General features: G+C 44.8%; 1 protein-coding gene across 1 annotated transcript in view; it reads left to right on the forward strand.

Annotated features, from left to right (window-relative positions):
* TTC6 (tetratricopeptide repeat domain 6) overlaps positions 1 to 14,845 on the forward strand; it is a 1,112,931-nt gene that overhangs the window by 417,156 nt on the left and 680,930 nt on the right. The window lies entirely within an intron of this gene.

Here is a 14,845-nt window from a genome sequence, read left to right on the forward strand (position 1 = left end):
GCTTGGTTTTTATGTGAGAGAGTGCCCATGCATGAGTGGAGCCCCTATGCAGCGTTCGGAGTACCTCCTCTGATGCTGTTTGTGGTGCAGCCTGACCATATACTCTTAAGTGCATTATAACCTCGTGGTAAATGCTAACTTTGGGATGGCTGCACGGAAACATGTCGTGTTTGGTGTCAAACGCTTTGGAATACTACCCCCTCCCCCCCGCCAGTTCTGGCAGCGGGGGTAGTATTCCACCCTTCTAGAGGGAGAGACATGTTCACACTGGTCCAACCCGGTAGGACTTTCTACAGCCCTGGCATCACAAAATGGATGCCTCTACCACAGACACGGGTCTGGCCTCCTGCTGCTGACCGAAACTCCGGCAGGGGAGTCCTGGACAATAGGTTTCCTGTCGAAGGGAGGTGTAACCACCTCCCCAGACAGGCATATGTGTACTGGGGCTGGGCGGGAGCACTCTCTGGTGCTTTGAAGTCCTGCACTGGGGGCACATTTGGTGTCCCTGTGCATAGTCCAGTTCAAACCGTTTGCAGGGGCTACCTGCCCCTGCTCTGGCGCGAAACTGGACAAAGGAAATGGGTGTAACCACCCCTCTTTCCAAACCCTCCCATAGGTGGGTCCCTAGAGTATGTCCAATCCCCAAACTTAGTATAAGTATGGGAACCCAGTCCTTGAGACTTTAGATTACCCTGGACGAAACTCTGCAACACATATCCTGGACCTTCGACTTTCTGTTTCGAATAGAAGACGGAAGAAATTTCCCTTGGGGTCAAGGAGTGACTGCCCTGCTTGGCATGCACCAAAGAAGCAACTGTCCGGTCTGCAATTCCAAAGCTTCCGTTGGACGCCGAAGTCTCTGCATCACCAGAGGTGGATTTCCTAACTTCCCCGAGGCTACCCTGAGTCCACAGCAACAGTGTCCCCTCTGCTTTCAGGTTCCTTCCATCCTAGATCCATGCTTGGATCCACGCTTGGATCTCTTTGGACACTTCTCCTCTTCACGACAGCAGCAGTTCTTTGCAGGCTTCCATTGCAATCGACGACGCGACTAGAACTAGCCCTAGAACTTCTTAAGTCCAAAAGGGTTTGGTCCTGACTCGATTCTAAGTGTCTCTAATCTTTAAAGTTCCAACCGCGACATTGCCCATAGAAGCTAACGGGAACCCGCGGTTGTTTTTACACACTGCACACGTCCCCCGTGGGTCTCCTGTGTCACTACCTTGAGTGGTTCCTTGGGGTCCAGGCGATTCTACAGGCTCTAAGCCTTGTGTCTAGATCAGTCGTGGTTCTTATACCACTTTATTGGTATATGGTTTGGTACACCCCTAGGTCCCAAATGTGTATTTGTGCTATTACTGTTGATTGCTAACTTGTAACTTAAGTACTTCGAACTCCAGTCTCATAAAGAGACTAGAGGGGTGTGTTTTAGGGGTTGTTTGGACTTATACAAGGCGCCCACTAGAACTAGTGGACAGCATATATCAGGCCACCTTCTCACATCTTCCCTTTATGTATTTTAGGAATAGTGTAGCACAAAGATGTTCTCAGTTCCTTATTGAGGAAGTCTCTCTCATTCCTTGTAATCCATTCTTTTTCTAATGCATTCTTTGTGATCTCAGTGATGGTCCTCTGTAATCGTAAGGTATGTTCTCGTTGGATTTTTTTGTAGTGCGGGGATCTGAGAGGAGGGAGATGCAAGCAGATCAATACGCATTAATCCCCTGTACCACTAGTGCTCCACCCTTGTCAGCGGGTTTTATGTCAAGCACCCATCTAACAAAAACCTTTGTTATCCAGTATTGGGGTATCTTTCATAGATTCACATTCCTGAATCATTCCCCGTCGCCGTGGCGGGAGTCCCACGGTAAATTACAAAAGTAGTGCCATAAGTAAATAACAGTAGTAGGCTAAAAGAAAAAAGCCTAAGGCCTAAATCTTAGTAGCCTATCTACATCATTATAGTAAAAAGAACCAAAAGTCAGCTCCAACCAATCAGCTACCAGCACCCTCTAGAACACTCTCAGCAGAGGCAGTTCTCCTCAGATTTTCACCGCACGTCGTGTGGAAGGGAGTCTCCCTGAGTGCCAACTCAGTTCTTCACTTCAGCTCTTCAAAAAATCTGACAGAAAAGCTCTCTTCAAACCCTTCAGGACTTGTGATAAGAAGAGGGTCCATGTTGATGACCAGCGTAAGGACTGCATTTATTGCCTTTCTCCTAAGCATGTGGCGAAGGATTGCATGATCTGCCGTACTTTCCCTCCTAAGACTCTTAGGGATAGATGGCAAGGCTACTTTTGTTGCTAAAATCTTCTTCGGCTGAGGAGGATGACCGAGCCTCAACTTCTAGCAAAAGACCTAGATACCATGACAGTTCTTCAAGTGAGGGAAGAAAACACCATAAATCTTCCCATGATGTTTCTGACCATTCACAGAGGTCACCTAAGCTTTTCTCTGAGTCAGCGCTGTCTCCACCCTCTACATCGGTCAAGAAGTCTAAGATGATATCTACCTCAAAAACTGTGAGTAAAAGTCATGTCAAATCTCTCAATTTGACTCCATCGTCAACGATTTCTGTGACTTCTTCCGCCCCATCGTCGATAGCTACTGTCTCGATGACGGCCATTACTTCACCTATTCTGTCTACTAGAATCTCAATCACGACTAAAAAGCCTGTTTTTGAGGAATCGTCGACGAGAAAGTCATCGACGAAGTCCCCGTTGACCACGTCGACGTCGAGTCCATCGACGACGGTACCGTCGAGGAAGCCTCCACCATTGACGAAGATATCATCATCGACGAAGTCTACATCTGCCCCGTCGACCGCATTAGCAAAGACTCCGTCGACGATGATCTCGTCAACGAAGAGCCCGTCGACGACGGATTTACCAATTCAATCTCATGTATCAGCGGTGGTACTTTTACCTTCACAGTCAATGCCCATATCGTCTGGACCTTTTCAACTCAAGACATTTCAAAGGCATCAGGATTACAGTAAAATCTCTCCGCTTCTGCCTTCACACCTTTTGGAAACTTACCTTGAAGATGAGGACTATGAGGACTAAGACGATGAGGGACCATTTGGCACAGCTCACCATCCATCTGAGCTTAACATTAAGTGTCTAGACGATGACGACGACGATTACCAGGAACAATATTACCAGGAAGAACTTATGGTTCCATACCAAAGTAGTCGCACCAGATGAAAATGAGTCACCTCCCTCCAACGCTCATACAGGATCTCCAGGCCATGCTGGCGGATTACCGTCAAAGGTTTCCCCCACAACAGGCTGCCTCAGAAAATCCACCCCCAAAAGCGGTGGTCCCTGATCCGTTACCTCAGTCTGAGGTTCCTGTTAAACTGGCTCATCCTTCAGGTCCATCTGAACAGGTGCACCATGACACTACATCCGCTGAAGAGGAGGTTGAAGAGGGAGAATTACCTGAAAATACTAATATTATGGATCCCTGGGACGAATATATAATACCGATGCCTTCTCCACCCCTTCCTCTACCTTCTGATTCTCCCCCTGAGGATATTGGGGGCTTTCATAATTTAATGCAGCGGGCGGCAGCTAGATTCCAGCTGCCTGTTACAGTCGAACATACAGACTGCTTTTTGCATTCGACTATATCTGGAATGAAGGGGTTAAGATCATGAAGACGCCTGCGTCTATTCGGGCAGTGCTTCCTCGCATTGAGAAAAAGTACCGTTCCCCTGCTAACAACCCTTCTTGTCTGATTGGTCATCCACGACCAGATTCGGTAATTTCCCAAGCCGCCCAACGACGATCTAAAAATCCTGCGACGCCTATCACCACACCGCCTGACAAGGAAGGACAGAGGCTTGACCTTATAGGTAAAAAATTCTCGACCATGGCAGCAGCCTCTATTAGAGCTGCTAACTCTCTGGCAATAATCAGCCGTCAGATGTGGTCAGATATGGCGGGTATTATTGACCTCATTCCTGAAGAGCGTAAACAGGAAGCAAGGAAAATTCTGTTGAGTGAGAACGAGTTGCATCTGAAACTATAGATTGCGCACTGGACATTGTAAACACCAACTTTCGTCAGCTCGCTGAGGCTGCAGTGCTTAGACGTCAAGGATGGCTTAAAGTCACAACTTTCAGGCCGGAGGTACAAACAAAGATTCTAGACATGGCCTATGACGGAGAGTCTTTGTTTGGTAAACACATTGATAAGGCCCTCCTTGCTATAAAAACTGACTCGGATACCGCTAGATTGTTAGGCGCCCTTCAATTCAGCGCGGATCTTTCAGAGGTGCAAGAGGACGTGGTTTTACTTCAAGAGGAGGATACCAAAACCAACAAAAGAGGCAGTATCAATTGCAGTATAGGCATCCTTACAACCAGTCATCATAGCGCCAATCCTCTACGGCTAGTTTCTCCCGTCAGAGTGGTCGAAAACGATCACAGAATCAAGGTTGAGACACCAACAGAAAACAATGATCTCCACAGGGCCAGCCAGATTACCCTCAATACTCGTGGGCTCGAAGATTTCAGCTTTTGTTCACAAGGGGCTGGAAATTACTTCAGACTGATGGGTTCTGGACCTAGTAACCAGCGGCCACAACCTGGAATTTATCAAACAGTCACCTACTACTCCGCCCAGGGGTTCCCATCCCCCTCGTCTTCACTTATTATTCAAAGAAGCCTTAACGATGCTCCTCAAGAGTGCGATAGAGAAGGCTCCATCATCTCAAAGAGGAACCGGTTTCTATTCTCATTTCTTCCTCATCAAGAAGAAGTCAGGGGAATGGTGACCGATTCTGGACCTCCGCAAGCTCAACAAATTCCTCTAAAAGCAGTTTCCTGGTTGGTCATGCTTTCCGAGATTTTAAGCTGTTTAAATTAAGGAGATTTTATGGCTTCTCTGGATACAGAAGATGCGTATTTCCACATCCCTATCCACCCCAAACATCACACATATCTTTGCTTCACAGTGGCTAGCGCCCACTATCAGTTCAAAGTGCTCCCGTTTGGGCTGAAATCGGCACCAAGAATCTTCACGAAGTGCTTGACACCAGTGGCAGCAGCACTGAGATCTCGAGGAATCCAGGAGTTCCCTTATCTTGACGATTGGCTGATCAAAGGTCCTTCGGAACAAGAAGCCAAGGTGGCCACAACAGCATGTCTCCATCTCTTTGCTTCACTGGGGCTGACTCTCAACGAGAGAAAATCGCAGTTGCGTCCACTCTAAGTCATTCCTTTTCTCGGAGCAATGCTAGACACGGTCCAGTGTCACACGACCCCCAAATAAGTCTCCAAAAATTAGCAACTTTAATTTCAAGAAGAAGGTCAGTTTCTGTCTGGATGTTTGCTTCACTCCTAGGGATGTGCTCTTCTGCAATAAATCTCATACCCTTGGCACCGCTCAAAATTGGACCTCTTCAGGAGGAGCTACACCTTCAATGGCAACAAGCCATGGGTTCGTTCGACGATTCCATCAGGGTCACGCCGCACATGATAGATTCTCTGCATTGGTGGTCACAAACAGCGAATCTAGCCCAAGGTCTCACATTCCTACCAACCATTCCAGACTTTGTTTTAACAACCGATGCCTCCATGGGGGGATGGGGAGGTCATCTGCAAGATCTGCAGATTCAAGGAAAATGGTCTCAAGTATACAAACAACAGCATATCAACAGACTGGAGCTCCGCGCCATCTTTCTTTCTCTGCAAGCGTTCCTCCCAAGGATTGTGGGTTCCTCAGTGCTGGTCCGTACCGACAATACGATCAGCATGTATTACATCAACAAGCAAGGAGGAACAAAATCAGCTACGCTCTCGCAGGAGGCTCAGGAATTATGGGAGTGGGTCACATTCCACAAAATAACCCTGAGAGCTGAGCACGTCAGGGGTCTCCACATTACTCTGGCGGACACGCTGAGCAGGTCTCAATCGGACTGTCACAAGTGGGAGCTCGAGGAGGAGCAGGCGAATAGAGTTTTCCAGGCTTGGGGCAAACCAGCACTGGATCTATTCGCAATGAGGGAGAACAAGAAATGCCGATACTATGCCAGCAGGTTCCCTCAACAGGACTCAAGGGTGAATGCCCTGTCCATGCGATGGTCAGGGATTTGTGTATACGCTTTTCCCCCAATACCATTGATCCCAAAAGTGCTCCGCAAGATGAAGCTGGAGGGTTGCCGTCTAATTCTGATTGCACCCCGTTGGCCAAGGCAATATTGGTTCCACGAACTTCTGCTATTGTCTCAAGACAAGCCCATTCGCCTTATTCCGACGCCTACGATGTTGTCGAGGGACAGAGGCCAAGTGGTTCATCCGGACCCACAGTCCCTGCACTTGCACACGTGGCTCCTGATTTCTTAGAGTTCAAGGACCTCAACATTTCACAAGACTGTCGTGAAATTTTGGCCAAATCTTATGCCCAGAGCACAATCAAAACTTATTGCCTAAAATGGAAGCGATGTTGCTGTTGGTGCGAGGCGAATAATATTCACCCAGTTCAAGCTCCTGCAGAACAAATTCTCCATTATTTGCTTTCTCTAGCCAAGTCTGGGCTTACCTTCTCATCGGTCAAGGTCCATCTTGCTGCTCTTTCCAGATTCAGAAAATGCGCTAAACTTCCTTCTCTCTGTTCATCTTCACTTGTCATACAATTCATGAAAGGGCTTTTCCGAGCCTTCCCTCCAGTGCGAGCACCCCCTCCAGAGTGGGAACTCAACACCGTTCTAGCGCAATTAATGAAACGTCCATTTGAGCCGATCCACAAAGCTGATCTCAAATTCCTCACTTGGAAGGTCTCCCTTTTACTGGCTCTTACTTCTGCAAGAAGGGTTAGTGAAATCCAAGCTTTCACTATCATGGAACCCTTTTTACATTTCACTCAGGACTATGTAATCCTTCAAACAAATCCTAGATTCATCTCTAAAGTACCATCACAATTTCATTTGAATAAACCGGTAAGATTAAGAACTTTCTTTCCGGATCCATCCACTCCAGCTGAAAGAGTATTACACTCTCTGGATGTTAAGCGCTGTTTAAAATTCTACCTACAGAAAACTAAAGACATCAGACGTTCCAACCAACTGTTCGTGGCCTATGGTCAAGCGACACTTGGGACTGCAGTGACAAAGGCAACAATCGCCATATGGCTGGCATCTACGATTCATTTCTGCCATGACAAGGCCAACAAACCTTTACAGAGGAAAGCCGAAGCTCATTCTACGAGGACTGTGGCAGCTTCTACAGCATTGTTTGCTGGAGTGACTCTGGAAAATATCTGTCGTGCTGCCACATGGAAAATGTCCACACGTTCACAAAGCATTACTGTCTTCAATCTGCACAACGAGAAGATGCAGCGGTTGGACAGACTGTCCTACGCCATCTTTCATTAAGGTCAGATTCAGGTATTTTTTCTCTTTTATATGCTACTAAGTTTTATGCAACATACATATTTATATGTCTAAAGAGCTGTATATATATATATATATATATATATATATATATATATATATATATATATATCCGTATATTAATATTTATGTATTCATGTTTTATTTCGGTAATGTCTTTTAACATAGCTTTTGATTTCTTAAAGACTTGGTTATTTTAACATTTCTCAACCATTGTGGATGCAGTTTGGAAGTTTATGAACACTTGTCTCCCACCATCTGCAAAAGACAGGCAGCCTCATGCATCAAGCCAAAATCCAGTCGGTAAAATACCGATTCGCTAATAGCTCCCGGTATTGAGTTAAAAATACCCAATCCCAATGCATCAACCCAAAAGCAAAAATCGCTATTTAAGGAATCCTTAAATAGCGATTCCTTAAATAGCTATAGCATTTAAGGAATCTCAAATTGAGATTCCTTAATTTAAGGAATCTCAATTTGGGATTCCTTAAATGCAATGCATGAATTCGCTAATAGGGGGAGCAAATTACCATGAAGATGAACTGCATGGTAATTTGCTAAAAGTTTGAAAAATGCACTTTTGTGCATTTTTCAAAGTTTCATGTTGCGCACACACATGCCCTTAGAGCATGTGTGTGTGCAACATATGTGCACATATCAATTTCAGGGGTGCAATAGGGTGTGATTTTGACACCCTTGCACCCTTGAAATTGCATGAGCAATTTGCGAGAACCTACTGGTACTCGCTATTTGCTCATGCAATCTCCAATTCATTCCTATGGGCCTGGAGGCCCATAGGAATGATTGGGATGGCATTCCTTAATTGCTACTCGCAATTTGCTAGTAACATTTAAGGAAAGTTAAGGAATCGCTATTTGAATAGCGATTCCTACATGCATAGCCTTTTGCTATTCCTTATTAGCGAATCCTTATTTTTCGCTAATAAGGAATCGCAAATGCCAATGTTGATGCATATGCCCCAGAATGTTTGGTATACTGCTTGCTACTTTGATTCAGGCATGTGAATCTATGAAAGATACCCCAATACTGGATAAGAAAACAAGTTACTTACCTGTAACTACAGTTATCCATTATTGATATTGTTGCGGGGATTCTGCTCATGCACAGAACTATGCACAGGAAACCAGGACCTCAGTGAATTGTGGTGTACCAAAAATCTCACCCCAGTACCCAGAACCCCTATCCGACTAGCATCAGTGTCTCATTCGTTCTCCGTACTACAGCAAAGCTACCAATGATTAGACAACCCAGAACGAGCGACTTAGGGTACTCTCAGCAAAGGTGGGAATCAAGAACACTCTTTCGTTTGTATTCTCATACAGGTCCACAACGTGAGTAATCAAAGACACGAAACAGTTTAAAATGTTTATTTTTAACTATGTGCTCTAAGATGCAGTATTTTTGCTAACATAAGCAGGCAAATGATTAGAAATAAAACAATCAGCATTGTTACAATTCCATAAAACACAAAGGGAGAACTCCTATTATAATGATAGTGGAAACAGGTCTTATAGCGCCTTGTGTACCACCCTCCCCTGGCTATAAGCTAGTTTTATAATAATAGAAGGTCTCTCGGTTTGAACGGGGAACCCCATAGCTCCAAGATCAGCTTAGGTGAATCACATCACAGGATCAGCAACGCTCTCTGTAGATGGAAAGGTTTTCTCCAAGTGCCAGCATCATGCATGCAATTTAATATTAAAGGCACCTGAGTTTAGGATATTTGCAGCTGTGTGTGTTGTGTCTAGAGCGTGGGCCGATCAACCTGAATCAACAGCATACATTGTTATTATGACCTTGAAGACTTCTGCACACAGTGTACAGACTAAGGTCGTGGTGTAAGTCTAGGGATGTAAAAAACAGATCGTTCTCATGTGAAGAAAAGCAATCAGTTTAACTTACAATAACAGCTACACGTAGTGTTGTGTGCAAAAGCGGCCAAGTGGCAAAAAGGTGTTTAAACTTCTAATACACTTATGCTAACATAGCAATGTGTGCAATCAGAACCCTGTTCTTCACTACACCCTCCCTTGATCGGACCACAAACAAAATAGGTAAGCAATTTAGGAACGCAGAGTTCAAGTTCGAGCGAGACAGAACCAAGTTCATATTTTGCCAAACCGGATAATTGGAAGTGATAAGTTTGAAGTTGTGAGGTAAAAAAAAAAACAGACCACAAAGAGGCGATACAACGCCCATCATTGAAAAATTAGGGAAAAAATAGTATGTTTCGAAGATGGACAAGAGCCAATTTAATCCATCAGCGTGTAGGCACAGTATGTTGCTACAGCTTCCAAGAGGAAATCATTATTATCGTTAGTAAAGGATTCAGCATCCAATTTAATAAAGTCAATGAACATACATGTTCATCGATAGCCGGAGCCTCTAGCACCATCAGAGGACAAATTGCGTGTTCGTCGAGATAACTTCGTGCCAGGAAGTCATGTGCCGCTGCACATGTATCCCAATTCCATAGAACTCCATGCGCAGCCACGCAGGCCATAAGCTCGATACCAGAACAGTCCAACTCATGAGCCACTAAGGGACACATCAGTCGATCATAATCCGGGGCAGGAGACACCGTATTGGAGAGGCACAAATCCAAAGCCCATTCAAATGAACAATCCAGACAATGGAAAACAGGTTGCACGCAAGTAAAGTAGGAGAACCGGAAGGATAATCCATAGGCTACACTCAAAGTGGCCAGAGATAATGTTCCATAGTATTCAAGCATCCGGTTGTGGAACTGGAACAGCTGGGGTAGGCCGTCTTGTGACACAGATTGTGCAACCATTTCAGAGCAAACAAATCAACAGCAGCACACCGGCAGCCAAGGCGAGAATTAATGGTAACCCGCCGAATATGCTGGAAAAAATAGAATGAAAAAATGCCGGTATCACACAAACTATTGTTTGGAACGAGGTCACAAGACTGGAGCCCACAATTTTGAAAAAATGAGCGAAGTTGTTGATGAGGCATTGAATATAGTGGGAATTAGAGCGCCAAAATGAAGTGGGAGATCAGTATTCAAAAGCGCATGCACCTTGGTGCGGGTGTTAGCTACGTGAAGGACAGATGTTTCACGAGAAGAAGTTAGGGCAACTTCTTTTTGGGACAATAGAGCCCTTATTCTGCTCATCTTGTTGAACTCTGCTTTCAAGGTCGGTATGGAAGGCCAGATGGATATATCGAGTCTCCCATGTGGGGTGGGAAGAGTACATTCTTACAGCAAACTACACATTGGGAGAAAGTTACAATGTACGGAATCCCTGCTAGCATCCCGCAACACGCCTCATTATTTAAAAGCAAATAACTACCGTTAGCTAGTAATGTCAAAGTGGGTGTAATAGCTGGCACTGGATTTCCCTTTAAAATGTAAGCTAAATTCGGGGCGTGGATGTTGCATGCACCGTGCAATTGTATATTCTTGCACACTAGTGAGTGATCAGGTGTAGAAGTGCACTCCTGTCCCTTCAAATAAACTTATTTCCCCCCTCTCAGGCACCTGTATGTGAATGGGAGTGAACAAACCTCATGGAGAAAAGCGCTACCTAATGGTTCATATCTGCCTAAGGCATGGTGTTTCATACATGAACTGAACTTAAACAAGGGAAAAGGTAGTGTTATTAACCCATGAATTAGCCATACAGCCGAGTTAGATTCGGCCACAGAAAATGGTAAAGGTTCCAACTTTTCAATATGCAAAAGCGAATATGTCGCATCCTTCATAGACATGAACAGTTGTTTATCAGTCAGATAAAATGCTAAAAACAAAGATGATGTATTCATGTAGTCCCAGGGAACTTTCCCAGACTTCAATGTTTGTAAAGTCCATGCAAACTGCGTTATAGAACGCAATTGATTATGACCATGATATAAAACAGACAAGTCATCCTGTACAATATCCACAGCAGATGAAACAATATTATCTAATGTGTAAATTCTGGAAGAAAGAGTGTTAATGCTATTATAAATGACAGCAAGCACTTTTTCCAAATTAGCTTGATCAATAGCCCTCAGTCTATACGCAGCTTCAATTTGAGATAATTTCCAAACTTTGTTGTAAATAGCATACACCCATCTTTGGGCCTGCGTCCTATAGGGCCTTTAACAAAATCATTCAAATCAACATCGTCAGTCAATTGGAACAAATGAAGTTTAACTGACGCCAAGGTGGAATGTTTAAGCCAGTTTTGACATAAGTTGCCTACTGAATAGGTAGTAACAGAATGGGAGGTTTCAAAACGGGGGTCCGCCCTAACCTGTGTATATCCTGGGGCCAGACCCAGGAACCGATGTTGACATGAATCCAAACTTTTTTGCCATAATAACCATCCTTGGGGTTCCAAGTTGGAAATATTGAAGGAGTCATTAGTAATTAGGGACTGCAATTCATCAAGGGACAGATCTGTGTGATTTTCCCAGGAAGGATAAGCAGCCAGATCAGGAATGGTGGGGGCATTCATTTTTTTAGAAGTAGCCAATCCAAAGCAGGCGGTTTGGGAAATACTAGAGTTAAAAAACAACATGTGGTTAGGGATGAGGCACGCACAATGTAAAGCTTCTATGCCTTGCACTTGCCAGCTTTTAGAACCCCAAACAGATTTAAGATCAACTGTATCTTTCCACAGCTCATATCCCCCTACAGCTAATTGATCCATAAAGGACTTAGAATACAGTAATTTAGTGTGTGTGAGTCTAACTTTGGAAGTGGACCCAGAAGTCATTTTGAAATAAATGGCTTCAGGATTGGATCGACTAAAATCAGTAAAATATGTAAATTATTTCAATAGAGTTTTCAAACTACCTTCAATGGGGGCTGGGCAGTGTTCCCATTGTGTATAATTAACCACATTTCTAAATGTATGAGCTTTATGCAGGAAATGATTGCCATAGTGCTGGTAACAAAAAACCTCTGCATAATTCACTGAGTCTAAGTACAAATCTTTAGCATCAAAAGCAGAATAATATTTCAAATCAGAAAAAAGAGCCTCAACGGCTTGGACATCCCAATCATCAGAGCGTATGTCTTGTTTCACAACATCCCCGATTAGCACCTTCCAAATGTAAGTCCAAGGGGGAATTAAAAAATGTCTTTTAAACCAAACAGCAAAAATAGAAATTTGCGTTGGGGCGCTCGATGTTGTAGAGTTAGTGTCAAATGAAAAATGTGACTGGTCAACTGCACATGTCTGCACACCAGGCAACGACACATCTGTGGGATATGTATAGTCAGTATCTTCATGGGGATCACCAGCCGGTGGATTCAACAATGGATTAGTAACTGTATGCATCTTGATGGCAAATGTCAGGCCTGTTCGTGTTTGCCGAGGCCAAAACAGAATTCCTCAGCATTGCTGGACAAGAGACCGCTGGAGTCATACTAAGAAGAATCGGCCACTCGTTGTAGTTTGACATTGTCAATGGAGATGTACCTGTTATCCTTGCGACCAGGAAGTGGGGGTAAAATGACTGTTCTTGTACCCTGCACGCCAAGCACTGTAACAGGTACACGATAAGAGCGGCCGAACTCCGTCTTGTTCTCCACCTTCTCACGGACCAGGTCACTTACTCGAGGTAGCCAGCCAGCTACCGGAATCTGAAGTGCAGCATCAGTTGTGGAGGGCAAGTGTTCCTTTGCAAGACTGTCTCGAGCCTCTTGTAGGATCTGTAACACAGCTGAATGATCATCTACGTCAAAGGGTGCAGCCGCCGCCGCCATGTCTAGACCATCAAGGGCCGGGACAAACATTTTAATGCCAAAGAGCATTTCGTATGGGGTCCGCGCCCCCAGAGACCTTCGAGGGAAATTATTAAGTGTACGTTGAACGCTATACAAATGGGCCAACCAGTTCCTGCCAGTACCTGAAACCCTAGCTGTCAAGGATTGCTTTAGGTCACTGTTCATTCGCTCCACAACAGAATTGCCCTCAGACCGGTATGGAGAAAAAATTTGACCTGGGCCCCCAAAGACCTCATGGCTTCTTTGTACGCCTTGGAGGCGAATGCCGGACCTTGGTCAGAATGGAGGGTACCACATGCAAAAATTCCCACAAAGACAAGCAAATCCCTGATGACAATTCGAGCATCAGCACTTCTTTGTGGCGAAACCCATAGAAACTGTGTGCACGAATCCACTGCAACTAAGATGAACTTATACGCAGTATCAGAAGAGAAAAGACCGCAGTGATCTAAATAAACACACCCAAGTGGTTTATTAGATATGTACAACTGTGTTTGTGGTGGACGCGCAGCAGTCAAAGGTTTAATCTGCTGGCAAATTTCACAAGTAAGGACATAATCACGATTCTGGTTATACAATCCACGCTACCAGTAACGTTGCTGCAAGATAGTGACAGTCGCTGAGACGCCTGCATGTGCGGAGGCCATGCCCTCTTGAGCGGCTTTTATCAAGGATAGCCTGCGGTCCGCGTTGGGAATCAATCTGTCACCAACGTCAATAATTCTCCCATAGGGAACATTAGCAGAACTTAAATGATAAGAGTATTTAGAAGGGAAACCTCTAGGGTAACTATCTCCCTTCTCGGTCGCAGCAATAGCTGCTAAGATGTCATCATCAATCTTACTTTTGGATCTTGTAACTGCTGCTACCAGATATGTCGCCACCGCTGTTTTCGCTGCTTCGTCAGCTAAACTGTTACTAACAGTGTGTACTCCTACGCGCTGGTTACCAAGAGTATAAATTACATTTACGAGATGGAAACGTTCTTTAAGTTCTGTGACTCGAACCCAAAGCATTTTATGTTTGATTGTGCTACCTTTGGAATCACGATATTCATTCTGAGTCCAAAAGAATAAAGTCTCATTAAAAGACTGTACACAGTAGTAAAAGTCACTTACAATTAGAGAAGTCACACGGGGATCAGCAAACTCTAGTGCAAGCGCCAGAGCACATAGCTCTGCCAACTGGGCAGTACAGTCCCCTAATGTCTGTGTATGCACGACATCGGACCTGAATTCGCCATTCACCATGGTACCCACCACTGTTGCGCAGGGCACTGAATAAGCATGCTTAGAATCCGTCGCCGGTTGCGCCGAACCGTCAGTGTAAATGATACAGTGGTAATCCTCAAGCGGGCGCATGGACAGAGGAGCAGGATGAACAAATTCATACTGTAAATACTCCTGAGTTTGTGGTGAGGAATCAAAGATAAACATGACATCTTGAGACGTCAAGGAAGTGGCCCTTTGTATCCAACGTGGATGCAAAGCTTTAGAATTTGGTACACTGGCTCTCGTCACTGCCTCAAGGGCAGGATACGGTGTGACAACCAACATGCGTTTCCCCTGCGACAGCGCTCATTCTTTTAGAATCGCCATTTGCACCGCAGTCAATACTTTCTCGACAGAAGAAAAGCGCATTTCAGCCGAAGAGTACAAGTGTGACTTGTAAGCTATAGGGACT

Source organism: Triturus cristatus, chromosome 9, assembly GCF_964204655.1.
Source record: "Triturus cristatus chromosome 9, aTriCri1.1, whole genome shotgun sequence".
Taxonomy (NCBI): Eukaryota; Metazoa; Chordata; class Amphibia; order Caudata; family Salamandridae; genus Triturus; species Triturus cristatus.